The sequence below is a fragment of the Eriocheir sinensis genome, chromosome 3 (assembly GCF_024679095.1).
Source record: "Eriocheir sinensis breed Jianghai 21 chromosome 3, ASM2467909v1, whole genome shotgun sequence".
Classification (NCBI taxonomy): domain Eukaryota; kingdom Metazoa; phylum Arthropoda; class Malacostraca; order Decapoda; family Varunidae; genus Eriocheir; species Eriocheir sinensis.
Window position 1 is genome coordinate 26825388 of NC_066511.1, and position 17573 is coordinate 26842960.

At 43.7% G+C, this 17573-nt stretch overlaps 1 long non-coding RNA gene across 1 annotated transcript in view; it reads left to right on the forward strand.

The window, feature by feature from the left end:
- The first annotated feature begins 2256 nt into the window (after nt 1-2256).
- The window catches only part of LOC127007354 (uncharacterized), a 240098-nt gene continuing 224781 nt past the window's right edge, over nt 2257-17573 (forward strand). The window contains exon 1 of the long non-coding RNA XR_007760204.1: nt 2257-2343. This is a non-coding gene — a long non-coding RNA (uncharacterized LOC127007354). The remainder of the gene's footprint in view (nt 2344-17573) is intronic.

Consider the following 17573-nt stretch of genomic DNA (forward strand, 5'->3'; position numbering starts at 1 on the left):
GCTGCTGTTGTAGTGGTAGTTATTGCTGTTTTTCCTGGTGTGTGTGTGTGTGTGTGTGTGTGTGTGTTACAGTAAAGGAGGTTCCTCAAAGCCTTAAAAGGAAAAACGCTGGCGCTGCTCTTGGACATTGTAGATACTTTGAGTGGTGATGTTGGTGATGATAATGGTGTTGCTCGATGTAGTTATACTATAGTGATGGTTTTGTTGTTTGGAGCTGTATTTGTTGTGATTGAAGTAGTGATAGTGCTGTGGTCATGACTTGTTTTCTGTTATTTATGTTTCTCTTTTTTATTTCGTTGTTGTAAGTGTTGTTTGTTGTGGTTCCAGTAAATTGTTGTTGCTTTAGGGGCGTTGGTAACTGTGGTTGGCTGCCTGCTTTCTTTAGTTGAGTGCTGAGTGATGGTCTTGGCGATGATATAGTGGTTGTTGTTGTTGTTTGTTGTGGCGTTCGTGATAGTGGTGGTTGTATCGATATTCACGTTTATCTCTCATACCAGTTTTCCTCTTTTTATTATTATTGGTAGAGATCCTGGTAAAGATTGTGGTAGCAATGGTTTCAATAGAGGTGATAATATAATACTATATTATTATGATTTAATCCACATTGCAGGTAACGTGCATTGTTACTGATTAACATTTTCAATAGCTACATATTTTTTCATTGCATCATCAGTAGTTTTTATTTTTTTCTCTTTGGCACATTTTCGTGTTGATTCTCCTTATTCTCATGTGCCTCTCTCTGTGTCTCTCTGTTTGGCTTTGTGTGTGTCTGACTGTCGTCCTGTTAATGTGTGTGTGTGTGTGTGTGTGTGTGTGTGTGTGTGTGTGTGTGTCTCTCTCTCTCTCTCTCTCTCTCTCTCTCTCTCTCTCTCTCTCTCTCTCTCTCTCACACACACACACACACACACACACACACACATACACATTGATCATTTCAAAGCTCACTCCCTGATATATATTATTTTCCTTTTTTTTTTTTTTGTTTGTTTGTGTGGAGGGGGGGGGGGGGGGGGCAAGGGGGAAAATTTAACACCCTCGTCCCCACCACCACTATTAATGGCGCTCCGCCGTTGTGTACACTGTTGAGGAGGATGTTCACGTGTGTGTGTGTGTGTGTGTGTGTGTGTGTGTGTGTGTGTGTGTGGTTATATGTGTGTGTTTGTGTGGGGGGTTATGTTTGAGTGTGTGTGTGTGTGTGTGTGTGTGTGTGTGTGTGTGTGTGTAGGATATTTTGTTGCCTTTATTCCTTCATATCTTAATAGTATTTCTTTGTGTGCGGTTATCCCTTTTTCTGATCCCCGTTTGTTTTGATACAAATTGGTTTCTATTATTTTTTTATGATATATGCGTTTGTTTGCTTTTATTTGAGGTAAATTTGCATCGCCGTAAATAACGAGGAGGATGAAGAATGGCTTTTATTGCGTGTGTGCTTTCATTTCGTTTTTGTTTCTGCTTTCCCCCGCGAAAGGTACACAAACACAAAGTTATTTTTAGTTTTTTTTTATTTCGTAATTCTTTGTTTGAGAGAGCTGAGAGATGAGTCAATATACAATTACCAGAGTTGCTGGACGGTTTCTGTAAACTAAGCTGCAGTGACACAAATGAAAGTGTCCGCGTAGTTACTATACCTTCTATTTGTCTTTTTTTGTTTCATTGCGTCATATTAACCAAAACAGAAGTATTGCCCCTCGTACTGTGCTGCTCTCTCTCTCTCTCTCTCTCTCTCTCTCTCTCTCTCTCTCTCTCTCTCTCTCTCTCTCTCTCTCTCTCTCTCTCTCTTCAAGTCGTAGGCAGGAGGAAATACAGATGAAGAAAGATTGTTCCAGAGTTTACCAGCTTAAGGGATGAAAGAGTGAAGAGAATCTCTCCTTCTCCCATTCAGATAATCTGTGTAGTGAACATTACTACACTGTTTAATGGGTCTGTCCCTCCCTTCTCGTACCTCTATTTGCTTCCCTCCACAGTTCCGTATGCAAAGCTACAAAGGCCGATTTGATAGATGTGCTGCTTCGTTTCTAGAGTGTATCACATTTAATATTAATCTTTTGTTTTGATTTTGCAGAGCTGTTAGGTTTGCTCTTTAATTTAGTGCGATTTTTTGTTCAGATTATGAATTGATTAATTTATTTCTATATTTATTTATTTATTTATTTATTGTTGTAGCGATATTGGCAGCGTTAATAGTGTGTTTAAGCACGCTTTGCATCAAATTCTAAGCATTACTGTTTTGTTCCGTACAGGTAATAACAACGGGTGCGGCAGATGCCGTCAGGGCACACCACCACCACAGCCACTCCCGCCATGATTCTCACACGACAGTCAGCCTCATCTATAAACTGAAAGGTAAATTATTTTTTTTCCACTATTTACAAATACATTAAAATTGGATCTATGCTACATCAATGTATTTCAGCTGCTGAATCTTAAGTACCTAATTCTTCGCATTGTTTAGTGCAGAGAATGTGTTTTACGTGTCAAACTGTACAGAATTTAACTAAGCGAAGTGGTTACTCATGAAATCAATAATGAAATAATAAGGTGATTTGTAGTGTAATTGATATAGACGTTTAGTGCCTATTTATATAACTCCACTGAATTGGACTGCTTTATAGTATTATATTTTTGCTGTTATGTTAATAGTATGTTTATAGTTCTACATTTGATCAGAATGTTAGCTTTATGGCTGTTTCGTGTGTTTGTGGTTGTGAGCTCACCGAACCTGAATATTTTATTGCACTGTGTTTTACTACTATAGTGTGAGGTCTCTTGAGTGTTCGGAAATCTTTCCTGCAATCGGTTAGGCAGTGATCGCTGTAGTGAAGCCATGCCGGGGTTGTGAGTCGGAATTTCACCATGTTTCCTTTTACGCTTCCACTATCCAGAAGACGTGGCTGTTCAGTTACCCTTACGCCACAATCTTAAACATATATCGTGTACATGTTATATGGTATCGATTAGTCTATGGAAGCACGTCGTTGTTTTCATAAATAAACTCCACAATTCAAAGTTCGCTCTTCATATTCCATTTTACCAAGGCAAAGATAGAAATGCCTGCACAATTGGACTTGGTTGCCTACACTGCACAACTTTAAACATTTATCGCTTTACCGTTTAGGACTCAGATCCACAGGTATATGGAGCTCGTTAATTAGTGCTGACCATACGTGATTTTGTCTGCCTGCTTGTTAGTCTCTCTCTCTCTCTCTCTCTCTCTCTCTCTCTCTCTCTCTCTCTCTCTCTCTCTCTCTCTCTCTCTCTCTCTCTCTCTCTCTCTCTCTCTCTCTCTCTCTCTCTCTCTCTCTCTCTCTCTCTCTCAAGGACAGTCAACACTATCAAAACACTAAGGTTGGTATTATGAGACACTTTCGCCTCTCACATCAGCCATTTCTAAAGGTCAAAGAGGAGGTCAGTCGGGTTCTAATGGGTGTTTCTTGAGGTTCACGGTACAGAAGAAGGGTCACACTACCACCGGGGTCATAAAGCTACTTCCGGAAATGCCTAAAACTCCTACGAAAGCCTTGTCAAATATGTGTTCTTTGGCGGCGAAATGTCTTGAAATACGACCCCAACAGTTACTCATTACTCTCCTCCTACCCCCAAAAATTGTATGCAAAAAAATAAATAACCTCTTCGTAAGAAAACGCGATATACATACATAAAGTTTAGGTGGAAAAAAACACAAATGCGAGGAAAACAATGCAAGTTAAACTCCCACGGGGAATTCGGAGGGGAGACCAAAAAGAATAACGTCAGCATTTGTCCAAACTTTCTTCAGCCCTTTCTCTCCCCCTCCCCTCTCCCCCCTGATCCCAACAAGCTACCCCTACCCCATTACCCCCAACCCCCTCACCACGACTTCCCCCTCTAACCTCACACCCACCTCCTTTTATAGTTTATCCCCACCCCCAAACCTCAACACCCCTTCCTGTCCCCTATTAACCTCACACCCCTACCCACTTTTCCCCACCCCAACCTCATCCTTCCCAGCTTCACTTCCTGCCTACAACCTCACCACCCCACGCCACGGCAAACACCCTGCATTATCCCCCTTCCTCTACCCTACACCCACCCCATAAACCCCTCGCATATCCCTTCTTCACCCAACAACACCCCCAACAACAACCAGCACCACCACTACCAACAACCTCCCCACTTCCCCCCCCCCCCCCCTCATCCCGCCTTACTTTCATTCTCTCCAAAATTTCGTAACTTTCCGCATTGGCACACTCGAGTCGGGCTCCGGGAAGTATTGCTCCTGGTAATTTCCCCAGAGCTTCATCGCCCCGAGATGCCCCGGGGTCGGCAACTCGCGATAATTGCTCGCGAGGCAATTGTGAAGTGGCGTCCAAATGAGTGTTTTGTGGATTGGTTTTGAGTTTGAGCTTCCTGGCGTCGCGCGTCCGGTATGAATAAGTGCGCTTTGAGAGAGAGAGAGAGAGAGAGATTTTTATAATTAAGGTGGAAAGATATATTCCTTTAGCGTTCTGACTCCTTCTTAATAGTGACGATTTCAATTAGTAAACTAGGTAAACATCTATTTTATACTCCTCTCTCTCTCTCTCTCTCTCTCTCTCTCTCTCTCTCTCTCTCTCTCTCTCTCTCTCTCTCTCTCTCTCTCTCTCTCTCTCTCTCTCTCTCTCTCTCTCTCTCTCTCTCTCACCACATATATTCACTCTTCTCTGCCACTCTTCTCCCCAAAGTAAAATCCTGACATAAAAAAAAAAAACATCTTCACCTTTTCTGCTTTGCCCAATAATGAAAAGAACAGCGGAAGGATAATGGACAGCAGATGAATAATAATAATAGTAATAATAATAATAATAATAATAATAATAATAATAATAATAATAATAACAATAATAATAATAATAATCGTCGTGAACAGGGCGAGGTCTTTCAGTAATACTAACGCAAGTGCCGAAATAAGTGCGTTTTTTGGGAGAAAGGAAGAGTTGGGTCTAGTGAGCGGATGGAGAGTGTTGGGTGTGGATGTAGATGTTTTAGAGAAAGGTGCGTCCGAGTTACATGACGACGTTATATCACTGTAAACTAGAAGGGGAACATGCGGATAAGCAGTTTTTTTATTTTTTTTTATTTATGCACAGGTGTCGAATAACAAAAACAACCTTAATGATCAAAGCATAATGGCCTAAAATATCAGCATCGGTTTTATTTTTATTTTTTAGTTTCGCTTTGGGTCAGTTGATGGTGGTAGGGAGGGAGCGAGGCATGATGACGGGCGGACGCCAAGTGTAGCATACCCAGCTGCTGAGGAGGTCGAGAGGATATCTTTTATAAAACGAGGTCATAGATAAAAGCCTTTCCTTCGTGCATGCCCCAACGACATTGCATATTTAAGGGTTTGCGATGGAGGACTAATAATAACTGACTTTCCTTCATTCCGTATTAAAAGAAAATGAAGATCTAAATTTCCTTTTTCCCTCCGCTGCCAGTGCTAATATCTGGAAGTAAAAATAAAGGATATGAGAAAAAATGCACACACACACACACACACACACACACACACACACACACACACACACACACACACACACACACACACACATCGTCCATGAATTATTTACTTGATCAGGCATTCCAATCAGGGTAAGTCGTTCCCTGTAGCTGGCGCCTCGACCCCCAGCGGACGACGACAATTACTGCCGTCAAACAAAATGATGGAAAGTCAATAAAAATTTCCACAGCCTCCGTCCCTCCGCCGGGAATAATCTGCGAAGACAAGTGATTTCCATCCCAGCCCTGCCAAAGGTTTTAACCCCCGCCCCGCGCCCGCCTGGCCTTCCGTTCCGTTCCGCTCTCTTCCTTGCTGTATCTCTACCACCTCCTCGTCTCCTACTACCGTGCCTTCTTCTCCCTCTCCTCCTCCTCCCAACTCTCTTTTTCCTTTCATTGTTCTTATTCTTGTTATTTTCTGAGTATTATTTTTTTTTCCTTTTTTTTCAGTTTCTTCTTTCTTCTTTTTCTTCTTCTTCTTCTTCTTCTTCTTTGTCACTAACTACTCCTGCTCATCTACTTCCTCCTCGACCTCCTTTCCCCTTCTATCTTCGTCTCCTCTTCCTCCTCCTCCTCCTCCTCCTCCTCCTCCTCCTCCCTCATCGAAAAGAGCCTCCGTCCCTTTTCCTTCCCAAGAGTCACCTCCGTCACACCCTCTTCCATCCTCATTTTCCTGCCTCCCTCCCTCCTTCCTTCTTCCATCTTTCTCTCCCTCTCATTCTCCCAGGCCATCCAGGGACACTTTCTCGACAACACCTCCCACGAGTCTCCTCCTCCTCCTCCTCCTCCTCCTCCTCCTGTCGTGCCCTTGGATCTCTCACTTCACATTATCAACTCAGTTCAAATATTGATTGCAATTTTCGCCCCGGACTGAACGCTATTTCTCATTAAAAATTAATTAGACAAACATGCCTAGTCCCTGTTCGGGGGGGGAGTGGGAACGAAATCATTCGCTCACCTTTCCCAGTTTTCAGAGCGGCGTTACGCTCCCTGAGAATCCACAGAGTTTCGCTCGATTTCCTTTCCGGAGAAATTTATTTTAACTATGACTGGCTGGGGTTATTCATTTTCCATCTTGTCCCTTCTCCCTCTTCCTCCCCCTCTGTCTATCCCTATCTCTCTTTTGCTCTCTATATAATTTTGTTTCTTTCGTTTCTTCTCTCTTATTTTTCATCTTCTCTCTTTTCTTCTCCCTCTCTATCCTCATCTCTTTCGCTTTCTATATCATTTTGTTTGTTTCTTTTTTCTCTCATATTCATTTTTCATCTTGTCTCTTCTCTCTTCCCCCCTCTGTCTATGCCCATCTCTCTTTCATTTTTAATTCATTTTCTCTCTCTCTCTCTCTCTCTCTCTCTCTCTCTCTCTCTCTCTCTCTCTCTCTCTCTCTCTCTCTCTCTCTCTCTCTCTCTCTCTCTCTCTCTCTCTCTCTCTCTCTCTCTCTCTCTCTCTCTCTCTCTCTCTCTCTCTCTCACTCTCCTCACTACTCCATGACTCTCGTTCTTCCCGTTCTTCTTTCCGTGCTGTCCTCCTCTCTATATGTTTCATCTTGCCCGTGTGTGAGTGTGTGTGTGTGTGTGTGTGTGTGTGTGTGTGTGTGTGTGTGTGCCCCGATCCCTCCTTCGCCTCTGTTCCTTGTAAGAAAATAAGTAAAGAAACGAGCGACATTGATGAAGGAAAGGATGGTTTGCGATGATCATGAGAAGGAGGAGGAAGAGGAGGAGGAGGAGGGAGGCGGCTGACCTGTTATAATGAAGCACAGTAATGATCACGGAGCCAGAGCACGATGTTAAACTTTCCATCCTTCTTTTCTTTTTTCGTTGCGCTAGACAGAGTAGGAATATAAAGAGCAGATGTTATTGATGTAACTAATAAGGAAAATATGGATAGGGAAAGTTCATGCAATAATATGATGGATACTTAAATGTGTGTGGATGTGTGGGGGGGGGGGGTTGGAGAGAGAGAGAGAGAGAGAGAGAGAGAGAGAGAGAGAGAGAGAGAGAGAGAGAGAGAGAGAGAGAGAGAGAGAGAGAGAGAGAGAGAGAGAGAGATTCAGCATTAACAACTAACATACTCCGAGCCCCATACATTATCACAGTTCCTCCTCTCCCCCGACACCTTTGCCAAGACACATATATCCTTTATTTTGTTTAATTATACAGATCGGCTAAATGCGCGCTACCATAGCAGGAAAAAGAAGGAAAAAAGCGTAACTTCCGTAATGTAGAAAGATGTAGACTGAACCTGGGCAGATACAAAATTGATGGAAACACTTTTGAAAATTTAAGTTGAATGATGGCTAATTATAGGAGCACATGCACATGGCTAATTAGGAGCAGTAAGTAGCGGGCTTTTTTTCATTATTGTTTTCTTCTTTTTTACGCCCTTGCTCTGTCTCCTCTGCTGTAAAAAAAAAAAAAAGATTGGAAGGAAAGTTTGTGAATAACCCAATCTCAGGAGCGGCCATGTGAAGGTTGTCCGGCCTCTTGTAGTCTCCTTTTCGTTGTGTTTCCCTGCATGTCTCCCTCTTAGATCTGTGTGTTCTTAACCCGCCCGCTGCGATTGGCACGGATTTGCCTTTCACTTGTGGCCTGGTAACATATAGTCCCAGGTCTTTCTCTGCTTCTGTGGTGGATAGTGGAGTGTTTCCCATGTGGTGTTGGTGTGCTGGATATCCCCTCCCAAGGTTCATGACTTTACATTTTTCTTCATTGAATTGCAGCAGCCACTTTTTCTTCCACTCCTGCAGCTTGGTGAGTCTTCTTGTAGGAAATCCGCAGTCAAGGGGTTAATAGTCCAGCGCTGCATCGTTCAGTAACTAAGTTTTCATGATCACTTTTATATTTTTTTATGTTTTTACCTTACTCTCTTGATAATTTTTCAATAAATAAATCTATACGCAACTTACTTGATTCTTTATGGCTAATGGAAGAAAACTCCGCTGCTGGATATCGTACAAATATGAATCATTGAATGGAAATGAAGCGATATTTTTACATTATGAAAAGGATATGTCCAGTATTTTGCATGCTGTCAAATGTCATACAGTTGTAACTTAAAACAGGGAAGAAAGTACACATACCTATTTCTTCACCAGTTTAAGCTATATGAGAGATAAAGAGTTGCACAGTGATTAGAAAGAAATCCATCTCCCTCTCAATAAAAGTTGGTGACACAGCTGACAGGCGTAGTACACGAATTTGCTTTCTTTATTTCAATAGATCAAAAAATAATAATACTCGACCAGGAAAAGTTTGGCCTGAAATGTTTCTTATATATATTGTTAATGAATTATGATTTTATTAGTACCTACCACTCAGACCAAGACGGTGGTAAATAATGTGAATTTTAAGAAAGACAAAAGCTACATTATGTTTAAAGGCAAGCATTATTACGCGGCTGTCATGCATTGGAACGAGATGAATCCCAATGACAGGGTGGGATGGAATGGTTCATCGTGATCATTTATTATTAACTCGATAATGGCGTGTGTTTGGGGAATGAAAGGTGTAAGTATTGAAGAGCCTTTGACAGTTATTAGCAGACTGTGTCATAATCAGCGTCCATCATGTCAGTTAATGAGTATATATCAACCTACACATATACCTTCAGTCATACATGCAGACATACATACACACATTGGCTACATGCATACACACATTTATAAACACATACACAAATTCATGGTTATTCTGGTAATATAGTGTATGTGCTGACTGTTTTACGTTATGGCCTCTAGATAGTGAAGTGAAGAGGTGAATCTACCCACATAGCCTCGTCTCTGAACGCCAATTTGGACTAGATGGCCATGCATACCCAGATTTCATTCCCGCTCATCGTGTTGTATCTGAGACAACCCACATTAAGGAAAGCTGTGGTGGCCAAGTAGTTTGGGGAGGCGATGGCTGAGTGGTTAACGCGTGTACGTGGGTCCCGACAACCCGAGTTCAAATCCTACGGCAAGCAGCTGACGATTTTATACCATCCCCGAGTGGCGGCGGGTTACCCAATTGCTCTTCGCACTTCAGCTAACTCTTATCTCAGCGACTTCGATCAAGAGGTATACTGGGGTGGGGGGCAGCATGGGCCAAGCAACTCATATGTCATGGCAGCAACATAAATAAAATTCGCCCTCGCCACTATCGGGCAGGGGCCGTCGACCATCGAGGATAGGCCCCTCAATGGAGCCTACGGGCGCTATGGCCAGCACATAGGAAGGAGGCTCGTGGCTTGAATAAACGTTGGATCCTGCCAGGAATTACTTTACATGAGACGGGGGCCAAGTGGATTTCCGCAGAGGAAACTTAGTGGATGGTGTTATTGGGTGGGTGAGGCAACGCACCTCACTGCGTGCGCCGCCATTAATTGAATGATATATCAAAAAGAAGAAATATTCATATATGTACTGAAAAAAAATCGAAGAAAAAATACGTCAAAAACGGCATAAACTGCGGCAGATAAACACGAAGTGGTGATGGGAGGGGTATTTATAATATGGGGAGCGGCAGGGGCGTTTAAGGCAGGGGCAGGCAAGGAAAAAGTCATTAAACCGATAAGGGGGAGGTAGGGGTATCTAAAATCAAAGACAGTGAGCAGATAGAACGAAGAGGGATGTCGGTACAAGTGTTTAAAACCGAGAGCAAAACATATACAAAGGGGGGGGGGGGGGGGAGGTATCAGGAGTCGCTAAAACTAAGGAGGCTACAGGAGGAGGGACGCTGTTAGAGCAGAGGGAGCAGCAATAGGGAAAATTTATAACGAAAGGGGCGGTTTTGAGGCGCAGTGAAATTTAACGGACCATTGGATGAAGTTGTTGGAAAAGAGCGAAGGGAAAGGAGTCAGTCGTGTACACGTTAACCTGCAAGGGAGAGGGTAGACCTACTTAAAACTCAAGGTGCTGCTGGGATAAGTTTTTAGAATGGAAAGGCGCAGGTGGAAAGCAGCGTTCAAATACGTAGAAGTAAAGCATAACCCACAGGAGAGAAAGGGAAGGTAAGGCTTAACGATACTGGACAGCCACCACAAAACCTATCGCCACAGGTCCTCATGAAAGCCTAGAATATCACGACCCCCAGGGAAAATAAATATAATGATAAATAAACACATTAATAGTCAGGTAAGGGACAGTTCACACCTACCACTGCAAATCCTCATGAAAGCCTAAAGAGATCATGGAGCTGCAGGTGAAATAGATGAATACATAAATACATGAATAGTAAAGGTGTGGCCTGCAGAGGGGACAAGGGGACGACAAACGTGGAGGCGGTAAATCCTGCTGCCCGTCTCTGCACACTCACGAGCCTTGAAAGGAACGTTTTCACACAGATTTTATGCTCTTGAATAAAAAGTAACTCCGCTCTGTAGGGATTACCGCCGAATGAAGCCGCTTTCATGTTTATAACTCTTAAGGACGCTAAGAGTGAAGATTATTGAATAAGCGAGAGCATTCGATTTAGGTCGCCGAAAAACATGCAACGATATGCGACTTGAAATTTCCGAGATGAAAGTAAATTACATCAACATCTTTTGGGAGGCTGCAGAAATATCATATACCTTAAAACCTTTTTTCAGGCTATACACCTACAAGTTTAAGAACCTGATGAATATTAATCCGACGTCAAAGGGGAAAATCGCCCTTTCAAAATATGTAGATTAAATATGCAAATAAAACATAAGAGAACGGCGTCAGAAAATGATGTGAGAAAACTGGTGTCTCCTGGAATATCGTGCAACAAACTCCATCCAACGGCATAAGCGCCATCTATTGAGCTGGGCAGAATGTGACGCCTATACGCTGCCTTCCTCTATATCTTAAGTCATTAGAAAAGCCTGCTCATAACAATTTTTGCAGATATCATACACCTCCGTGGTGCAGTGTTTAGCATGACTAGCTCCGAATCCGTGGGCCCTGATTCGATTCCCGGCCCAGGCATTCTCGCCGTGCAGCTTACCCGGCTGTTTATCCTCACGTTTGGGCTGGTCGATAAATGGGTACCTGGGGAAACCTGGGGAAACCTGGGGAAGGTAAACTGCAGTAATAGCGTCTCTGTTTCCCCGGGATAATTGTCTTTTACCCACCACAGACTCAAGGGCCAATGCGACGGAGAAGAGCACCGAGGCCACGCGCAGCTACAGCGTATGCCCCCAACTTTCGTCTATGCAATTTACACACATACACACACACACACACACACACACACACACACACACACACACACACACACACACACTTGCTCTCTTTTCATCCTTCCTTTTTCTCTTTTTATATTGTGTGCCTGTAAATACATCCAGTCCACTATACCAAGAACATGTAAGCACAAACCAAAGCCCCCCCCCCCTTCCTACCCCCCACCCCCCTTCATCTCCACGCGCACACAAACACAAACAGAGGGACCTCACCCCACCCCTCACATCCACCTTCCCCCTTTACCTTTCCATCCCTTTCAACCACCTACTACAACAACAAAACAATGGACCCAACCTATTTCCTTCCTTCCATCTTTTCTTCCTCTAATACGTGTAGGGTCTATCGAAGGCTCCCTGTCCGCTGTTCCTGTTTCACCTAGCATGACAAAAGTGCCCACCGCCCACCGAACACTCCGTCCCTCTCCTTGATCCCACTACTACCCTGTCAGCCCGCCGTGTACAGCACCCGCAAAGCCTCAAGTCCGCTTTCACACCGCCAGAGAAACAGCGCCCCTTCTTTCCCTACGCCCCAGGACCCATTATTGCGTGGCACATGCGCTGCAGGGGAAAAGTCTCAGGCTGCACGTGATATTTTTGTTCGGCGATTAAATAGAGCAAACACGGAGAGAATGGGCGCCTTGTGTACTCTGGCGATGGGGGTAAATAACGCCCCCCCCCCCCACCCCTCCTCACACTCACCTCTCCCCGCCTAAATAAAGACCTGCAAAGAAGCCACGTAGACGGGTTGGCTAGCTGGCTGGCTGGCTGTACTCTTTCCATCTGCTTTTTCATCCGTCATCCTTCCTTCCTTCCGTCATTCCATATGTTTATCCGCCCATCTATCCATCCAGCAGTTTCTTTTTTTATTCATTCATTCTTCTCTCCATCTTCCTCATTCATTTGTCTTCTTTGTCCTGCACTTTTCAAGCCTTCTATTTTTTTTTCCTCTTTTCTTCCTGTCCGTTCTCTTCCATGTTCTCCTCTTCCTCCCTTCCATCCTTCCTTCCCTCATTCATTCATTCATTCTTTCCTCCCTCCCTCCCTCCTCTTTTTCATCCTCCATTTCCTCCTTTTCCTTTTCTTTTCCCTCCTACTTATCCTCCTTCTACTCCTATTCCTTCTACTCCCTTCCCGTCACCACCGGGCTACTTTTCGTCGGCGCCTCTACAACAGCTTCAGGTGTTGTATTAAGATTAGCTCTCCTGTTCTGTGTACACGTGTTATGGAAGGAAGGAAGGAAGGAAGGAAGGAAGGGGGAGCGTAGGTGGTGGGCGTGCGATTGGTAGTACCCATACTCTGTCGTTTGAATAATGTTAGTGTGTGTGTGTGTGTGTGTGTGTGTGTGTGTGTGTGTGTGTGTGTGTGTGTGTGTGAGTGAGTGAGTGAATGTGTGAGTGTGAGAGTATGAGTATGAGTATGGGTATGAGTGAGAGTATGAGTGAGAGTGAGAGTGTGTGTGTGTGTGTGTGTGTGTGTGTGTGTGTGTGTGTGTGTGTGTGTGTGTGTGTTGTGCTGGTGGAAAGAATACCTATGCAGCCGGCTTGTGTACAGTTTAGGAGAGAATTATTGGATGAATCGTAGGCTGCACGTGTTTCCCCAAGGAGGGCCACTCCCAAGGGTCGTCACCTCGGTGCCCCTTGACACGGACTCCCTCGTCACCTTTACAAGCAGCCCCAGCATCCGCCAGGCAAGAAATAGAGACTAGCCTCACTGACTGGAAAGGCCACGCAAGTCGTCTGTCCGAGGCTTGCATGTAACTTCTGTATATGATAGACATAATCAATTATTATCGCATTTTCGTCACGCTACAACAAACACCGCCTCCTACCCTTGTATAACTCACTGGTAAGACGTCATCTGGAACACGCATTACAGATCTGGTCTCCCAATCACAAGGACATCGAATTCAGAGAGTACAGCTACGCGTCACGAACGTATACTATCGTTAAGGGCGCAGCCTTGTGGAGGACGACTCAGACGACTCGCCTCTTTACGCTGGAACAGAGACGACAACGGGAGAACCTGATACTGGTCTTAAAGTCTCTGAACAATTTCAATAACGTCGTTCACTCCAGGGTTTTATGAGGTCCAAAACCCGAGAACTTGAAATAACTGTTTTCCGCTTCACGAAAGGTGACTTACAGACATCGGCCAGTTTTTTTTATTCATTTTTCTCGACCAAGTCTTCCGCCAGTGAAAATCTCCCTTTAAAAGTGTTTAGTGAGAAAACGATACAGGCCTTTCAAAATTGTATTGACAGTTGCATCGTTACCACAGGTGTATGTTTATCGTTTTCCTGTTTACAAATAGCAAGTGCCTCGGTTTGTTCTGCTTATTACTGAAGCGCCTGACGAGCAGAGTAATCACTAAAACAATGAACATCGTCATCTGCCCGTGCTTCATGTTACCCGTCCCGTCATGTTTATTATTTCCATGTTTTCTCCTCCTCCTCAGCCTCATCCTCATCTTTATCCTCATCTTTATCCTCATCCTCTACCTTATCAGCATCGTCATACTCCTCTTCCTTCTGGTCATCCTCTCCTTCTATTCCTCAGTACGTTGCCGGAGAGAGAAGTAGCTGGGATGGAGCCTTATTTTATGCTGTCTTGTCCTAACCCGCGTATTATCAGAAGCGATTGCAGTTCAACAGACACCTTTGCTATTGAGCTAGACCAACAGATATCTTGTCATTTGTTCTTCTTATGTATACCTATGTTTTCTTCCTCCTCTCCCACCTCTTCCTCCTCCTCTTCCTGCTTTCTTCCTCTTCTTCCTACTCCTCTTCCTCTTTTTCCTCCTCCTCCTCCTCCTCCTCCCTTCCGCTTTTCCTGTCCAGAATGTAAGCGACCACTTGATTCTGTTTCGCCGCTCCTCCTTCCGTGTAAACCTGCGCTCAAAAGAAAGCTATTTTTTTCACCGTTCTTTGCTCCAAGTTTTTCTCTTTCATTTTTTCGTCAATATTTTTGTAGTGGTTTCTCTCTAAATTAAATGGCTGGTGTAATATTTATGAAAAAAAGAAAGCTAATGCAGCGCTCCTACCGAGTTTTTCGCCTTTCTGTGGAACAAGTATTTTGCTATTATTTTTTTCGTCGGTATTTTTGGAGTGGCTTCTCTCTTGATGGTTGTTGAAAAGTTTATGAAAGAATGAAGAGGAAATACAGCACTCCCTGTTTTGTTTATTTTCTTTATTGTTGCATGTCGAGCATATGTACAGTTCAGGAGAATAATGGCGCTGCGGATTGTGCTGTTGTTGCCCCATAATATAATCTTAATGTAAACGGAATGTCAGGCTCCAGAGAGAAGAACAAATTAGTCAAACTGTAGCATTAACCGTATCTATCCACCGGGAAATATACAAGTTACTGATTCGAGTAACCGCCTTCGGAAACGGCTGTAAATCGAGGGTCATCTAGAATCACGAAGAACCGTTCTATTTATCGTGTTATCATACTTGAAAAAGGAAAACATGAAAATAGAGGGAGCCGATAGCGAATGGGGCAGTGAGTAGCGGGCTTTTTTATTCACATTTGTTACCTTTTTTTATGCCCTTGAACTGACCCCTATGCTGTAAAAAAAAATAGTAATAATAATCTTCAGTATCAGCATCGCCCCTGCTTGTTTTCGGGAGCGTCGTAACGATACATACAGGCAAAGCTGAACGATAAAAATGCTTATAAATATCAAAGAAAAGGTGACTACTTTAGACAGTAGGCGAGAAAGTCATGGAAGTAAAGAATAGGCAGAGGTAGAGTTGAAAAACTATGTAAAATCAGAAAGATAAAAAAAAAAATAGCAACAATCATATCCAAGCCAGCACCGATGAAAACGAGGTGATTTCGTGTTCCGTGACAAATAGAAGGAATGTATGAACTAGGAGGAGGAGGAGGAGAAGGAGGAGGAGGAAGAGAACAAAATATGGTAAAGAAAAGAAACAAGAAGAGAGAGAGAGAAGGTTCAAGGTATAGAGATAAATAAATAAGAACGTGCCTTAGCAGAAATAAAAGGACGCAGCAATACCACCGCCACGTTTCCCACCCCGGGCCGAAAAGAGAGCAGGAGAGGTTTGGTTTGCGTGGAGTGCAGCCTTGAAATCGTCCCTTGCACAAACTAAGTCTTCATTGCGAGGGGCTGGGGAGGAGGAGGAGGAGGAGGAGGAGGAGGAGGTATATTGTGGTGGTGGTGGTGGTGGTGGGTTGGGGTGAGTTCGTCCGTCTGGCATACAGATTGGCGAGCCTCTTATTGTTGTCGTCTTCCTCCACTTTCGTTTTTGCTTCTTTGTGGTTGTTGGCTGTGTATTTTTTTTTCTTTTTTTTCTTTTTTATTTCCTTCCTTTTTCCTGTGTATTTAGTAGCATCTGGTGTCATTACCTTTGCTATTATCGTACTCTTCATGTTTTGGGGCTTTTTTTTTTTCTTTTCTTTCTCTACTTGGGCGGGCGTGTGTTTGTGTGTGTGAGAGTGTGTGTGTGTGTGTGTGTGTGTGTGTGTGTGTGTGTGTGTGTGTGTGTGTGTGTTACTGAAACCGTACTCAACCAACATTCCATGGCGAATTTTTAATGAAAAGACGGTTATGTTAGAATATAGATTACTAAAAGTGTTCACCTTGTCTCTACGTTTTGGCCGGTTTAACCCATGTTTATAACAGGGCTGTTTAGGGGGTTGAGGATTAGGTTATGAGACTGAACACCCTTTCTAACGTGGGGAGTTTAGCAGTTTGATCGGAGACTCATCGGGGGCCTGCGTCCTGTACAAGTCCTGGTGACCCTCCGATGCCAGGCATACGACACATTCACCAGTGGCTGCAGCGGACCCGGGGAGGTGCCGCATGTCTCGGCCCCCACACTCCACCTTAGAGTGACATGTGGCGCACCTTGCTCATTACGTTACCCCAGTGACGTGATGGAGGAATGTCATTAAGCCACCCTCCGTTGAAGGTCCATGAAAGCATATATATACTCACTGCTACGTACTTCTGCCACCATTCCTATTTCTACTACTACTACTACTACTACTTTTACTACGACTACTACTTGTACTACTACTATTACTACTACTTCTACTACTACTTTTACTACTACTACTACTACTACTACTACTATTGCTTCTGAAATAGTAATATTACTGCTTCTACTACTACTGTTACCGGTGTTGCTTCTGCTACTACAGTCAATCCGTAGTTCCCTCACCCCCCCCCCTCCCCTATCACCACCACCGTTGCCGTGTAAGCCTGCAAAATCCCCCTTACCAACCGCATTGCCAAATTAATGACGAAATCCAATAACAAGCGCGGTCGAATTTAATTACTCCATTAATAATTTCTCTATAATTGTCTGTTCAATGAGTTGGGGATTTACGCGTGACGGGCGGCATCCATCTCGCTGAGCCGAAGATGAGTGAGCATTGTACGCGGCCGCGCGCTCATTCATCCTCCTGCCATCCATTCGGCCGTCCAGGAGGTCACGGCCATGGCGGCTTTGGGAGCCATCAGATTCCCCAGGGACAGCCCTACTGATGTATAGGATGGCAGTTTGCTTTGACATTACGTAACTCCGTGTTAGTGCGATAGTCGTTCTTTTTTTATATAGCAAAGGAGACACTTCAAGGGCGTAAAGAAAAATATTAAAAAAAGCCCGCTACTTACTGCTCCTGAATAGAGGTCAAAGGAGTGGCCAAAAAGAGAGGTCAATTTCGGGAGGAGAGGTGTCCTGATACCCTCCTCTTTTGCCATTGAGCATATCTGTTTAAGAAGATGTTGCAAGTTGCCTTTATAACTTATGATTTTTCTGTGTTTATTCTTCTATCATGTTACATAGAATTATATATACATTTATTTCGTTTTAAGGTTCACTCCCTCGTACTTCATTAGTAAACTCGTGC